Source organism: Wyeomyia smithii, chromosome 2 (genome assembly GCF_029784165.1).
Source record: "Wyeomyia smithii strain HCP4-BCI-WySm-NY-G18 chromosome 2, ASM2978416v1, whole genome shotgun sequence".
NCBI lineage: Eukaryota > Metazoa > Arthropoda > Insecta > Diptera > Culicidae > Wyeomyia > Wyeomyia smithii.
Genome location: NC_073695.1, coordinates 6,403,037 through 6,419,534, shown reverse-complemented (window position 1 = coordinate 6,419,534; position 16,498 = coordinate 6,403,037). Strand labels below are relative to the sequence as shown.

The window sequence follows — 16,498 nt, the reverse complement described above, 5'->3', positions numbered from 1 at the left end:
CACATTGAATCGAACCCAAATTAAGCCATAAATCAACGTTCAATTGTCTGCCGCACCATAGATCACGATCACGCGGTTTTGTTTCTTTTTTTTTTTCATTGGAAAGGGTTTCGATCCCAGCGGAAATGTTTGGTTTCACGTCATCGATTTCGTCCGGATGTAGTTGGAAGCGGCGAACGGAAGCCACGATGTAACGGTGGATGCACGCGTCTTCCGAAAGAATGCGATCCCAGCTGCTGAATCGCCCACGTTCGAGTGATGGTGAAGATTTTTCAACGACCAATTGAGCCAAGAAAAAAAAAACACCCGCTTATCCCCGCTAACCGCATCAAATAAGCACGTCACGTACTAAGCGATCGGTATCTTTCTCCCCGAACTCAACAAGCAGAAGCTAGAGTTGCAGCGATTCTTGGCATTAGATCACTGTTTGAATACGTAATTACGAACGCTTGGGGTCTCGATGCGGCACCTCGTTGTGCACTGGCATGTGGCGTGGCAGATGATGATGATGATGCTACTACTGACGGACGAACGGACGGCTTGGCCCCATCCCCTTCCGAAGAATGGTGAGAATCAAGTTCAGTCACAGCGCGGGTCTTCACGGTGATGTTGGGAAACCTTGGCACGGTACTCTCCGCGCACCGTGTGATGGTTCTTCGTGCGAATTCTCACGCGTCTGTCATGGGCTGGGTCTTGCGTTGCCGCCCCACGCCACCCGATTGTGATGCGTCGTAAATTTTCAAGACGGTTCATGCGTGCTCGAGGAGAATGGTAATTTTTACGTTCGGGGCCACTTGTTGGCTGGTGGAGTTCTAGTTTGGAGTGGTTCCGTCTCGGCCAACAGAAGAAGCCAGAAGTAGACGGGTGGGAGGGTGTCAGGAAGTGTTATGCACTTTGGTTCGCGGGGGCCAGTTTGAGTGCAGTCGGGGCCACTTGCTCGAACAATGTTATGCCGAGTGGTTGTTTGGACATTGCTGTTTCTAACAGTGCTGAGTGGGGTTCGCTTTCGGGGTTAAGTTTGTTTTGACAAGCTGTCGATAACGGGTTTGGTTTCCAGGAAAAAAGAACTTGTGCTTGAAGAGTATCCAACATGCATATATTTTGTATCGAAGGATCGACGCTGAATGGTGATGGAAGGCGGTGCACTTTATTTTCAGAACGGATTCTTTAGCATTGTGACATGTATTGAATCGTGAAGTGGGTTAAAGAACTGTTCTTCTGCTGCTATATTTGGTAATCGACGATTTTGACTTGTATTTATGTGAAACAAATCGAAATGAAAACAATCAATGTGACAGCAGTTCTTATTAAACAAATATTATATGTTCACGTTCGCTTCTAAGCAGGTACAAGTAAAACTTGAATCGTGCAAAACAGCATCAGTAGTGTGTTGAATTGGTGCATTCTTTTATTAATTTCGGTACCTGGATAGCAAGTGTTCCTTAATATCAGTTTGTCAAGCGGTTTGTCATATTCCCTGTACGGGAATGAAACAATTTACGTAACTACGATGTTGGCTCGAAATTGAAAATTTTGAGGGGGGTCAGGTTGTTCAGTTCGTAATTTGACGGGGGGAGTCATATCGAACGTTACTTATCGTTACATAGGGGGGAGGAGGGGGTCTGAAATCTAGATTTTAGCGTTACGTAATTTGTGTACGACGCCTTACTGCTTAAGACCTAACATCCACCGGGCATGAAACGTGGACAATGCTCGAGGAGGACCTGCGAGTGCTCGGAGTTTTCGAACAACGGGTACTAAGGACGATCTTTGGCCGCGTGCAGGAGAACGGAATATGGAGGCGAAGGATGAACCATGAGCTCGCGCAACTCTACTGCGAACCCCGTATTCAAAAGGTGGCCAAAGCTGGACGGATAGGCTGGGCAGGGCATGTCACAAGAATGCCGGACAACTATCCTGCGAAGATGGTGTTTGCCTCGAATCCGGCAGGAGGAAGACGACCAGGGACGCAGCGAGCAAGATGGATAGACCCGGTGGAGCTAGATCTGGCAGAAAGTACACGGTGTTTTGAGCAAATATTGATTATAGTGCAATACTATAGCAAGAAATATTTTGCTCAAAAAATGCAGTACCAAATATAGCCGTGTTTAATACCTGCTTAACACTCAGCTTACTCTTCAACAAACTGAAAGTATTGGAAACTCCAGTTTCTAAGAAAATGTAGCAAGAAATGGATTCGGTGATTTAGAAGTATTATAGAAATCAAACACCAGCGGCGATTCAGCGGACTTAAGCAAAATTTTACAGAAGGAAATTATATTATTTATGGTTTAACAAAAAATTGTCAGTGAATCTGAAGCGATTGTTTGACGAAATAAAAACCCTAAAAACTACTCTTTTGCAAATATTTGCAACAAAAATCGATCATGAATTACTGATATGAACTTGAATAAGTTTTTCAATTCGTTTTTTATGCGAATTGATAACGAAATTGTAAACGATTTTTTGATACCTTTCAATAACATATTTTATTTGAAATCTCATTTTTGCTAAGATTCCCGGGAAATGGGAATTTCCATTCCTGTTTTTTTGGGAAACCAATTCCCGGGAATATTGCAAACCCTAGTATTGAATTTATCTCAGCAGTGGTCACCGCGGTGTACTTCTGTGTATTCTCAATAGAGTGATTCATCACTCTTGTCACGCTCAACTCCTACAAAAAACAAAAAAAAAATTAGGTGACATATTTCATCTTTATCTTAAATAATGTTCTACTCATTTTTGAAGTTCTACGATAATGATTTTATCAATAATTTCTTAATACGCTGTTCATATCACTTCCTGCGGATGGAAATCAAATTAAAATTCAAAAAATGATCCACAAACGCAAATAATTTTAACTTGTTTTCAAATATACTTGAGGTGATATATTTCGAAACCATTGCATTTTTTTACATAATATTAAAGTTTATTTAAACATTACCCAGTTGAATAACCAAAAAAGCAAAATATGAAATTATTTACTGGTAAGAGAGAAGTGAAAGTATGTATATGCTCTCTCTCTCTCTCTACCCTCCCTTTCTCTCCTTCTCCCTCCTCCACTTCCTCACTCTCCACCATCCACCACATATTCTTCTCTCCACCTCTCACTCTCTTCATCTCTATCTTTTTTCTCTTCTTTATGCCATTTTTTGATTTGTTTATGCATCCCTCTCACTCTCTATACCTCTTCCTCTTTTCCGTCTCTTCTCTCTCCCTCTTCTTTTTTGTTCTCTCTCTCTCTCTTTTCCTCTCTCTCTTTTTCTCTCCCCCCCCTGTCGCCCTTTTCTTCTCTCTTCATCTTCCTCTCTATCCATCCCCTCTCAATCTCACTCTATATATCTCTTTCCTCTTAATACCAGTATTTTTTTTTCAATGTTCCTATATCTACATCTCTCTCTCTCTCTTTTTCTAACTACCTCAATTTCCCCTCTCTCTCTCACTCTTACCCTTCCTCTCCCTCCTCTCTCTTTCTTCCTCTTTTCTGTAGCCATCTTTCTCTTTCTCTCTCTCCAACTCTCTCTCTCTGTGTTTCTCTCTCCCTCCCTCTCCGTATCTCTCTCTATTTCTCTCTCTCTCTCTCTTCATCTCTCTCTCTCTTCATCCCTCTCTTCATCTCCCTCTCCATCTCTCTCTCCATCTCTCCCTCCATCTTTCTCTCCATCTCTCTCTCTCTCCATCTCTCTCCCTCTCTCTCTCTGTCTCCCTTTCTCTTTTTCTCTCTGTCTCCCTTACTCTCTTTCTCTCTCTCTTTCTCTCACCATCTCTCTCTCTCTCACACTCCCTCTCTCTCTGCAACTCTTCCTCTCTCTCTCTCTCTCCCTTTCTCTCCATCTCTACATCTCTCTCTATTCGATGTCAGTATTTTTTGTTTTGTTTATGCATGCTTACCTCTGTTCAAAATGACATCGAAACAAGAAGCATTGCGCAAGCGCATTGTACGATTCAAATTGAACTGCTCAGAAAATCTTGGCAAAATTTTTACAGTAAATCACTTTGAAAGCGAAAATCTTCCGGTTTGGCAGACGTAGCCAAATTACCCGGACGAACACATACGATTCGCATAGATTCTCTAGGATTCCTCACATTGGATTCGTGAGCGTCCTTGAAAAGGATTTCTGAAAAAAGAATCCTCAGGAATGCCCTGTATAAAGCTCTAGAATTCTTGAATAAGAATCGTGAGTGGGAATCCTCCGGATCGTGTTTGCGATTCCTTTCACGATTCCGTCACCGTGTTAATCGGTATCCTGGGGATTCTTACTCAGGATTCTCTGCGTGTTAGTAAGGGTAGGGAGCAAGCCAGGTTTGGCCAAGGTTTGACAATAATAAGCATTGCGCAAGCGCATTGTACGATTCAAATTGAACTGCTCAGAAAATCTTGGCAAAAATTTTACAGTAAATCACTTTGAAAGCGAAAATCTTCCGGTTTGGCAGACGTAGCCAAATTACCCGGACGAACACATACGATTCGCATAGATTCTCTAGGATTCCTCACATTGGATTCGTGAGCGTCCTTGAAAAGGATTTTCTGAAAAAAGAATCCTCAGGAATGCCCTGTATAAAGCTCTAGAATTCTTGAATAAGAATCGTGAGTGGGAATCCTCCGGATCGTGTTTGCGATTCCTTTCACGATTCCGTCACCGTGTTAATCGGTATCCTGGGGATTCTTACTCAGGATTCTCTGCGTGTTAGTAAGGGTAGGGGGCAAGCCAGGTTTGGCCAAGGATTGACTGTCAACCATGATGTGTGCCAGAACGAATGTTTGAAGAAAATCTTGATTCCATTTTTTCAAAGACAGCTGCCAAAAAAGGTACGTGTTTTCGGCCAAAAAACACCAACGTTCCTGAGCAACCCCTCGACCCTCTCAGGGTAGGAATACAACCCTATGTGCCAGTTCGTGATATCCTCGCTTGCCATACATGCTACATGTTTTATAACTATTTGAAGAGCATCAAGGTGCCCATTTGTTTATTTATATATATATATATATATATATATATATATATATATATATATATATATATATATATATATATATATATATATATATATATATATATATATATATATATATATATATATATATATATATATATATATACATATATAGGTCGGACTCGATTAACCGGAGTTTTGAAAAATATTTCGCTCCGGATAATCGAATCCAGCGAACAGTGAGTTTTCAATTATAGTATGCTGTACACAATACATGTGGTCGGCGTGCGACCAGACCGAACCAAGCGCCATTTTTTTGAAAATTGAGTTTTTAACACTAGTGGATGTTAAAATTGATAATCTATATTTCACGAAGAAACGAAATAATCTGAACAGTTTATAATGGTATTATAACAAAATTTCTCTGCAGCAGCTTGCAGGAAGCGTACGGGGTGAGTAAACTTTGATCGCCGATTACTCGAAATAATGTTTTTGGCGCTTGGTTCGGTCTGGTCGCACGCCGACTATGTGTCGACGAAATAAATTAAAAACTGTCTTTAGACTGTTTGTCGTATACGTAATAATATACGTAATAATAAATTATGTTATATTAATTATCTCAGAGATGTAAAAACCAATTAAAATAAATCAAAACTACCATTCGAAGGATAGCTTTTGCTTCGAGAGATTAAAGGAAATATTTTCCAGAAAATATAATAGAATTTGATTTGATTTAGGTATTTATCTATTTAATTATCTTAAATATTAAGAAGAGTTGAGGTATTACATATACAGACCCTGTTCGATTTTGACAACACTCATGATTTTTTTATGTTTCCTAAGTGACCTTAAACGACCTAGACGCTTGATATGACCACTAATGGGCTACTTTGCGGATTTCAAACCGTTATTGATTTCGCTTGATAAGTTTGGGTTCAATAATCCAGGAGTATCCGGAACACCACCGAAACAGGCCAGCTTGTGGTTTTAAGTACTGCATTGATCATGGCCATTATATTACAGAAATATGTTCCGGCCATAAATTCTAAACCGGTTGACCAGTAGTGGTTGTCCTCATTGGCATCTAAAAACCATAATCTCTCACTTTTGGAGGTTGCTCAGTAAGAATTGGTTGAAGGAATGACGAGCAAACTGCTAAAAACGTACTACCTAAACAAAACGGGGCATTGTTGTTACAATTTTGAACAACCCCGAGACTCCCAATGAGCTGGAAGACAAAAGTACATTATAGAAATACAGAAGAAAAAAAAACTGCTGATAATCGAGCCATTTTCTCCGGATAATCGAGCCCCGGATAATCGGGCCCCAGGATAATCGAATCTCCGGATAATCGAGTCCGACCTGTATATGCATGCTTAATTCTGTTCAAAATGACGTCGAAACAAGAAGCATTACAATTGAACTGCTCAAAAATCTTGGCAAAAATTTCACGGTAAATCATTTTGAAAGCGAAAATATTCCGGTTTTGAATGTCGTATCCGTATCAAGGTACAAGCCAGGTTCGGCCAAGGTTTGACAGTCAATCATGATGTGTGCCAAAACAAATGTTTGAAGAAAATTTCGATTTCATTTTTTCGAAAACACCTGCAAAAAACGGTACGTGTTCTGGTCTGATAAAGTACAACCACATTTGGCCAAAAAACACAAACGTTCCTGAACAACACCGCGAATCCATATCTAGAGATACATTTCAAAAGGTCTTATCTGCTTTGATCAATTTTTTGATCGATCACTTCCATTCAATCACCACAACTTATTTAACACCTTTTATGACACGTTATTTGCACAAGTTGATAGAGGAGGGATCACTATAGCCTCCTGAAATGAAAACCACACTTGGGAGAGTTACTCAACCATTACCAAAATGGAAAGACGCTCCGGAAAAACAATGAAAGCAGATAGGACCTTTTGAAATGTTTATCTAGATATGTACCTAAAATACGCAATTCAACGAATCTGCCTCAAAGACGTCCAATCGAAGATTTTCTTGAGATTTTAAGTTCCTTGGTGTACAAAAATAACTGGAGTAGAATCAAGAGGTGCATTCGAAAAGTTGACGCGAAGGTCGTACAATTCTTGTTCTGGCATCATGGAAAAGCTGAATCAGATAGCCGATTACGGACCTATTTTTTGACGACAGTAGATTTCAAAGACTCCAAAATTTTAGTTGTCACCCGTTAGACTGAGTTTTCTGGTAGTGACCAACCAGAGCGCTACATTTGTGGTGTCAGAAGTGGGATTATAACCCACTGCCTGAACAAGAAGTAATACCGGCAAAGAAAGTGGAAACGTAAATTATTACCCAGGCTGCCCAAAAGCTTACGGTAATCAGTTCGAAATTTTATTCGAATGTCGACAGTCAACAATAATGTTTTCAGTACAATGCTGTTCCGCTTTTATCAACATTCGTAATAATCTTATCTCGGTAAAATCACGCTCGGTTTTCTCACGCTTCCTATTTCAATTATATTACGATTCTCCAAAAAAAAATCTGAATCAAGAATAATCTAGTTTCAGTTGTAGAAATTGCATTGAACACAACATTCCTTCGTGTTCTTATTCCACGTGTAGTCCTCGTGGTTCTGTGGTTGGCGATGTCGGTCGGCTAGCTCTCCCACACGGTTGTGGTATGTCGGGTTCGATTCCCAATCAGGTCGAACATCTTTTCAAGCTGGAATTTTTTTCGACTCAGCCATGGGACACGGTGTATCGCTGTACTAATCCTACAACATACAAATTGTGCCAAAAACAATATCGATTACGAATTCTCTCAACTAATATAGTTGATCAAGACCACTATTAGCCCTCCAGGCTAGCGTGCGATATTGTTGTTTTACTACATGTGTATAGTTTTAAACTCATTTAAATTGCATATTTTTCTGGATAGGGCTAAATATCTATTACAATTTGTTTGTACTATAAATTAGTAAAAAATGAAGCATATTTAGAACGCGTATTTCGAATTGACTTGGGAGCAGAAATAACGTATTATTCGATTAGTTGAGAGAGATGGTCTCAAGCCCGAAAGTTTGGTGTCCATAGAACGTCGATTTGAATAAAAAAAACTACCGGTTCTACTGTTTCACATTGAAAAGTTTTAGGCTCTTTTAACTATGCTAGAACCAGCGTTGCAAAGCGAGCGAGAAGCAAAGCCTTTTTCCTCCTTTCTGCTTGAGAACTAGACATATGCTACGCTTCTCAAGTCTTTTGCACACACGCTTTGGAGATACTCTTTCTCATTCATGCATTCCCCTGGGTAGCAGAAAGCACGCACCGACTCGCAAAACCTCTGGAGGGCTTGAAAAACTGTGCTCGAAAACGAAAATGCTTTCTTCATCTACCAGGTTTTGCTTAGTGCACCGACATGATGATGATGATGATGATGGTCCCGCCATATACCCCTACACAGGTTCGAGGTGGACGATTTATCTATAGATAATTAATGTAGTCACATTTAAATCAGTTATACAAAATAAAACGAACTGATTTTACCTCCAGATATAAACTTCTTCAAAAACTGTTTACTTGATTCACCTCGGTAAAAATGTGGAGAGCTATAGAGCTACACAAAACTAGCACAGGGTTTTCATGACCTTCAGCCAGACTAACCACAACTACTTCATGATTTTTCTCTGAGAAGTTGTTAAAGAATCCATTTATATCTGAATTCCGCGCGCGAGGCTCAAACTTATGTAGTCACTTTCTATTATTTTTTAAAGCTACAACAACATAAAGGAAAAAATCCATCATCACCACCGTGACGAACACAGTAGTTTTTGTAAATTCATTACCTATTAAAAAAGATCTAATATAAAATATGAATGAAATTTTACAACACAATCAGATCCGTTCGTGAAAACTTCGTCAGTTACATGCTTCAATAAAACAATAAATAAATAGATAGGTTCCAAAAATAAATAGTTCATCCAAAATAAATCCGTTGTTTAAACTTCGTCAGATAAACACTCGTCATTTTATAAAAGTTTTAATTTTCGTTCTGTACAACAGAAACTTTCACGTGTGAAATACATTGTCTCTTGAACCCCGCAAGCGTTGGTGCACGTTTAACGTGTCTTGGCATTGAATTGAAAAAAATTATACCTCTATAAAACAATGAATTTTGTGAAGCTCTTGTTAGAAAGAAAGGTGTTCTTATTTCATCCGCAACGTGGGGACAGCCGAACGTGGGAGGAGAATCTGTGAAGTATAGCATACTAAAACGTGTAGGGTATCGAACTGCTCGAAACCAGCCGAAGCAAACCGCCAGTGAAGTAGTCCGTTACCCTATTTGAAATATTTTTTTTTTGTCCCCCCGCAACTATCGTAATGCATCTTGAAACAATTGTACTAGGCTGGTTGTGCTCGCGAGAAGGAGACTACACGCGAGTAAAAGAGTAGGCGCGCGTGTGTGCATTATATCTTTAGAGCGTATGCGACCAAGGAAGACAGCGAGAAAGAACGAGAATAAGTTTGAATGGAAAATTCTCCAGTGTGTGATATCGGCAACTACGATAACCTCACTTGAGGTGTTGCATGCTGTTTTTTAGTGAGACTAAAGACACTGGCTAGAACAGACAAAAATCGAGTATCGAGAAAGCTCACGAAAATGCTATGGAGTGAAATATTTTGAACTTTTTTGTTGTTTATTCGCTTGAATCTTGGAATATGGAATACAAGCATTTAACTATAAAGGTGCAATGTTTACTAAAAATATCATTGATTTAAATAGTATTCAACAATTACTTTTATCATTTCGTCAAATTCATTATGACAATTTGAGGTGCAGATATCTTCTGATGTCTGCTGGTTACGATTTTGAGGTCTTTCTCATGACCAAATTTTTTTCATGCTCAAAATTGGTATACTTATTTTTCATTTAAACTTTTTTTTTGAGTTATAATTATGTCTTCTCTGTTTCAGAATGAAAATAAACCATTTACTACAGTTTTTTAAATGATATAAACCCTCTCCCGCTCACAAGGTTTATCATTAAAATTTATAGCATCATAAGAAAATTCAAACTGAACACTTTGTAGACTAACTAAAACTGTCAACTGTAGTATTTTGAAGAAAATGCCCAGTGATGCTCTGAGGCAGCATATAAAAGTTCATGGAAGAATCGTAAGCACAACAAACTATTTTATGTCAAGATATGATGATTATAATTCTTGGTGCTTTAGAGTCACCATGAGCGGGAAAGGGTTAATAAGACTAAATATATTTAAAAATAAAAATCACAACTGACCACCATGCTTCTCCATAATAGTTAATTTTTGTTTTCAAAAATATTACTCCTTGGGTCAACGCATGCTAACCAGGACCCAACAATATGGAAAATGTAGTAAATTTCCCATAAACTGTTGACTATGCGATTGTTTCGCGATGTTTCACAAGATTGTGAGAGCGAAGAGATCGCAATAATGTGCTGTCTACAATGATCTGGAGTCTATTGATGAACGCTCTTTCCCAAGAACCAATTCAATGAGGATTTTCTTACATGAAATCTCAGTTATTAGCAGATTAGGGTCAATTTCGGTCAAAATCGAAATGTGATTATGGGTAAGTTCTAAACTACTATGTGAAAAGGGCAAAATTTTTAACGCAGGACATGTAATGTATAGCAAGTGAAATTTAACTTGAACAATAATTTCGTCGGATTTTCAGTTTCGAGGTAATGATTTTTCCAACAACGAATCAATAATAATCCCCAATTTTCAACTTGATTTTTTTTTCAAGTTCATCACCTGCGGTGAGATGTTTTAAGATAGTATTTAAAGTATTTTTTTTTTAAATTTACAAATAAAAATCCTTTCTACAGTAGGAAAATGTTTTTAAGATAGTTAGCTTTTTCCGAAAATTGTGATTCTTTTTTCTTATATTTTTATAATTATCTGTGTTAGAGACTTTATGACGATCTACATAAAGTGATGACATATTTCAAAACCATGGTTCATGACGTTTGCGAGCATAACAATGGTTTGGTATATATAGTTGTATGGAGATTGTTTTGGACAAGAAACTTTTGTTACGGAGAGAATCATTAGTTAAAGAAAAATATATATAGAAACTGTGCGCTGCGCTTGATTCCTAATACGAGCATTTGCTGTGCCGCCATTTTGCGAGTTCCAAAACCAACAGCAATAAAAAAAAAATTAAAATAAAATTGATTACTCTTATATAGAATTGTAATTGCACGATAATGACATCGTACAACCTACTTCCGACTCGTTACGTTAGTGATTTTGTCCTTAAATTTCAAAGATTCGATTGTGTTTTTCAACGATTTTTGATGTGATATTTTATTAATATATTTGCTTCCTCATTTCACGCTATTGTGTCATTTACTTTGTTTGAATTGTGTTTCAAATCTTAACCGGGCAGTCACGTGCAAATTTTGATTCCGTTTTTTGTCAGCACAGGCTTCGATTTCGGTGTACTTTTCATAATTGCCCGAAAATTGCTCCATATTTTAAACTCTTCATACCGTAAATGCCGCACATTGCACCGATTGACACAGAAAAAAAAATAAACAAAAGCACACTCCATTACACAACACGGTCAAACGAATTAAATAACCGGAAAACGGTTGGTACCCCCAGTCCCCGCACCCCCGTGCCCTGTGTTCACCACCAGCGGCGTCCAACGCCGCGCAGGATTGAACCCGAGTCGGCACTTATTACCGACCGACCAGATCGCAATTCCATGCGGCACACGGATAGCCGCCGCTTGGTCCGACAATTGGTCGGTGGCAAACTGGTCGAAAAGCGGGAAGTAGCCGCAGCGAATTAAAAATTGCGCTATTTGGCATTTAAACAAATGCCATAATTCAGCTTGCTGGCGATTGCAAGTTTTGAGCCTGCGCAGATCAACCAACAGCAGCAGCAGTCGGTGGCAGCAGAACGAAACGAGTTTTCCATTTGCGATCGAGTGGGGTAGAGTGGAGCGAAGCGCGCGCAGGTTGGGAAAATACGGCGGACAGTCGTCGTCCGTCGACTAGTGATATCGAAAAAACTGGTCCACGAGAGATCGGCTCAAGCTTTTCTAATTTCACTTTCAATTGCACACAGATCAGCAATATAGTTTTTTTTTATAACTGGTGCAGACCAGAAGCGGTCTGGAACCGTTTTGGCAAGACGGCTGGCGACGAAGTTTTGTTTAAGCGCGGTGCAATAGCGCACGGTCAGGAAATTTGTCCAAAACCAACACGAGTCAGTCACTGAAAACGGCAACCTCTAGTCGATTGCCAGACTCGCCGTCTTGCGGCACCGTGAGAGTAACGTAACCGCTCTTAATTACCGACTCATTGACAGACCGAAGAAAACCTCCGACGCCGCTTGGTAGAACCGTTTCACTTTGAACCATGAACTCGTGTAGCAGCAGTATTTGAAACTGAGCGTCAATTTTAGTGTATGTGTACTTCTTGTACAACCTCTGAAGAGTCCATCCAAGTGAAGCCCGTGCGGATGCGAGATCCGATCCACTGTAGAATAGTTTACGCTTCCGTTTGTCTGTGAACTTTGTCTAAGCTCAGCTCTAAATTTCCGTTGATTCTTTTCGAAGAACGTAGTTCCGTTTCTGTTGTTCGCAGCTTGTAATAACGAAACGAGGTCAAGGCCTGTCTCCTGGCTCACCTCCGCCGCCGCATCTTCAACTCGATCGATGTCAGCTAAGAACATGTAAAGCATGCAAAATAATAGCACTCTTCTGTCATAAGAGATCGGCGATTGTGTGGCTTCGAAAGAGCATCATGTTTTGAGTGCGGCTCGAATGGATTTTTTCGAGGAGCGCCACCGGGTTGAGGACGACGGACGGAACTGAGAACTGTTGCCGGTTGAAAAGTAAGGAAAGGGAGCAAGGTGGGGGCTAAGCATTAATCACATAAACCCAAAGGTGAACCAATCCTCTTCTTAATGCACGGATTGCCGGTTGCTGCCGTGGAGAAGAAAAGTGCAAGTTGTCATCCCAGTAGATGCAGTTGCGCTCGAAGGATGACGAAGTTGTAAACCGATTGGGATTGGTTCCGAAATAGCACTGGTATGAGATCAGCTTTGACTAATGAGTTTGAGACTGGGGAGGGTTAGCGATTTGCATCAATTCGCCAGTTGGCATCCAGTCTCATGTGTATGCGGACCCGCGCTAATGGTCAAGGAAACGTTCGAACTTCACCTAGATTTAGATACACCGATTCCGGAAAGACGAAGCTCGTGAACTATCATTACACCAATCAGTAATTACTTTGTGTGCGTTTCATGATCTAATTAAGTTCGATGAATGCAAACAACTGCTGGTGGAGGAAATTGTGGCAATAAAATCGCTTTTTAAGTACCAATCAGAGGAGATTTTGTGCGCATTTCAAGATCTATTTTAATGAATGTAGGCAGTGCTAAAGCTAATTTGTTTGATCAAGCACTCGAGGGGTTGAGGCAATAAAAATATTGATTGGCTATTGGTTGGAATGTTAGGAACGTTCTATAGAAATTTAACATTTAGTGTTTGTTTTTGCATGTGTTTACCTTCTAAGTTTGTAAAATGATGCGGTATTAATCAGTGATTTGAAAGTTGTAACTGATTTTTAAAAGATCCCATTCACATACCTGAAATTAGAGAATGAAAAGAAGATTAGTTGTCGCTTCAAACTTGAGAATTGTGGCTATCGAAACTAAAGAATAATTAAAAAACAGGAGGGTTGTGTGCAAAGCCACGACCGCAAGGTTGAAGTAGAATACTTTTACAAGAAAGATAACCCGGCTGCTTGCGTGTCAGACATTTTTTTCTAGTAAATAAACGTTGACTTATCAGATCAATCGAATTTTGCGCTTCAACAAGGATTGACCTTTTTTAATAATATAGTAAGTTGCTTGTCATGGTTGGGGCTTGACAATTTTGAAATTTTGAGATGAAATTTTTTCGGATGTCGTGCTCATGACTGAAGGAAAAGATAATTCAGTACGTTTTGAGACACGGACATGAAGTAAAATTTATAACTTTTACAAATTAATTAACTCATTAGAAAATATGAACTCTTCAATCAAGTTTATATTTTATAGATGAGGAAAAAAGTTTTTATTTCATCCTGAAAAGGACAATTTATTGTTCATTTTAGTATCGGATAAGATGCCGATCACATCTTTGCGTTATCACTGACAGTGCGAATAAAATATTCCTTGTGATAAAATAAACAGTAAAAAGCTGATTTAACACTCAAAACTAGACGGCTCACGTTTTGTCAAAATGAGTCAACTTGTCTTTGAGTGCATTCACTAGTGCCCACTATCGCACAGAGACTGCATTTCACTAAAGTGCCTCACTGCATCAGCCGCTATCGATACTGAGATCCGCTGCAACTAGTTCGCTATCCATAGACATGCCACAGTTGTGGCCGCTATATGCTGCCATTGGTATCCACTGTCCCTGCATCAGCTGGCCCAGCTGCTATCATTACTGGAATCCGCTGCAACCAGGGCCGGCGGTTGATGTGGGTATTATGGGTAGTAGTACCCACTCGGAAAACATCCCTGTGGGTACTTACCCACACGGAATTATTGGACAAAACCAACAAAAATTTAATGTTTTCTATGTTCGAAACAATTTTACCGCGGATAATTTTTTTATTAATATCATTAAGCGAGATATTATGAAGCTACAGATTTCATGCACTTCTTAAAGATTTCGATTTCGAAAATTTCAAGAACTACTCTTGTGCATTTTTTTGTTAGTCAAAACAGTTAGATTTTCACGATTATAAGTAAAGTCTAACAAGAAAACTGCTTAAGCCTGAGTTATGGATGGGGACTATTTTTGCGAAGATAAAACTGTTATGCCGTAAAGTTTGCATAAAAAATGCACGAAAACTGTCGTTTTTCGTGGTTTTACCTTTGCACGCACTGACGAAACTACCCATGCAGCATGAACCATAGTAACCCATGAGTCAGCAGAAAAAAATTGACTCGAATTCTTAACGTGATGACGAAAAAAGTAAAGCTATTTCGTTCAAAACTGTGCGCGTTCAAGGAACGGCACCGTGCCGCGTCCTATACGGACATCGTGCGGCATTTTGTGGACGCCGGATACACCCGTTCCGGCATCTACAAGACCGTAGCACTTTTGGACAACTATCAGAGTATCGAAAGAAAGCCCGGTCCCGGTCGGCCGATGATCCTGGGCGACAAAAAACTCTAAAGGATGCTGAAGAGGAAGATCTAGGGAAAGGTGGTTACATCGCTACGTGCGCTTGGCCGGGAGATCGGTGCAACCGGCCAAACAGTAAAAAAAATACCTGGCGAACATGAACATACAACGGCAGTCCCGCCCACTAGTTCCGGAGCTGCAGACAATGACGCAGTGGCAGCGGCTTAAAAATATACCAAATCGATTTTCCCGGCTAAACACACCCTGGATGGCAACGACTGGCAGGGCACTTTGTATTTTACTTCCCCCACGAAGGAAGTGAGCTCCGAGGTGATGTTCATTTCACACACTAAGTTCCCCACAGAGAAGCTGCTGTGGCTGACAATCACCAAGATGGAGATACATTCCTTTGACATCCTATTGATGATGCATAGGTCGCCCCCCTGGCTACGTCTTTGTCTCCCATGAACCTTTCCTATTCCTTACTACCCACTCGGGAAAATAGTGTGACGCTGGCGCTGGCTGCAACTAGTGCGCTATCCATTGCTACGCCACAGCTGTGGTCGCTTTCCGCCATCGCTGGTATTCACTGCACTGCTAGTGCTGCTGCTAAGGGAGGACGACTACTGTTGTCGCTGTCTAGAACTATTATGAGCGGCTTTCAGTTGAAACAGGCTCTTATATAGGCCAAATAGCATGTTTTAAATTGCAAGGTATATGATTCTGTCGACCGTGCTTGGGAAGCAATCAAATAACGACCAATCAGAGGTCGAATTTTTCGTTTTGACAAGGCTTGACTATTTTCAATAGTACAATAGTGTAAATAATAAAATTACAATTATCTCCTTTTGTGAAGAATCTTAGAAGATTTTCCAATCTATTGCTGCAAGAACGAAGGAAATCCATCGAATACTAACCGATTAATTAGCATTTGAAATTGGACATATTCTTCACTTTTTTCGGTTTTAGATTTTCATTTCACATCCCTATGTAGCCGAACTTCCTGAGAGAAGTATTCTACTTCAAAATAATCGTCGATTCCTATTGGTTCAATGGTAAATACTTAAATATAATGTTACCGGTGTACATGATATTCCAAACAAGCAACAGATCTCAGTAAATTTACGTAGGCTTTCTAAATTATGAACATTCCACAAACTTACTAATTCCCCTCTCAAGTTGAGCATACACTATTATGCAACAAAATTTTAACACTTAAAACTCAACGCTTCCATCGGCTGCTGCTGACGGGCTTTGACAGTAGTAACTGCGCCACCCGAATATGCTTGAGTATGCTAAATAACTCGCCGGACCGCTTTTGGCCGCACTGAATCACGGAATTGGTCACGAATCAACCGAGGATGACATGCAAAATCAGCCGATTAGGTTGCGCAATCGCGTTGGAGTGCGTCAC

At 39.9% G+C, this 16,498-nt stretch overlaps 1 protein-coding gene across 5 annotated transcripts in view; it reads right to left on the bottom strand.

Moving 5' to 3' along the window:
• LOC129722872 (uncharacterized) overlaps positions 1 to 16,498 on the bottom strand; it is a 477,511-nt gene that overhangs the window by 261,308 nt on the left and 199,705 nt on the right. The window contains exon 1 of one of the 5 annotated variants that reach the window (XM_055676682.1): positions 13,470 to 13,488. The exons of the other annotated variants lie outside the window; for them this stretch is intronic. The gene's annotated coding sequence lies outside the window, so the exon portion shown is untranslated. Of the gene's footprint in view, positions 1 to 13,469; positions 13,489 to 16,498 lie in introns of those variants that run through there. 5 annotated transcript variants of the gene reach the window in all.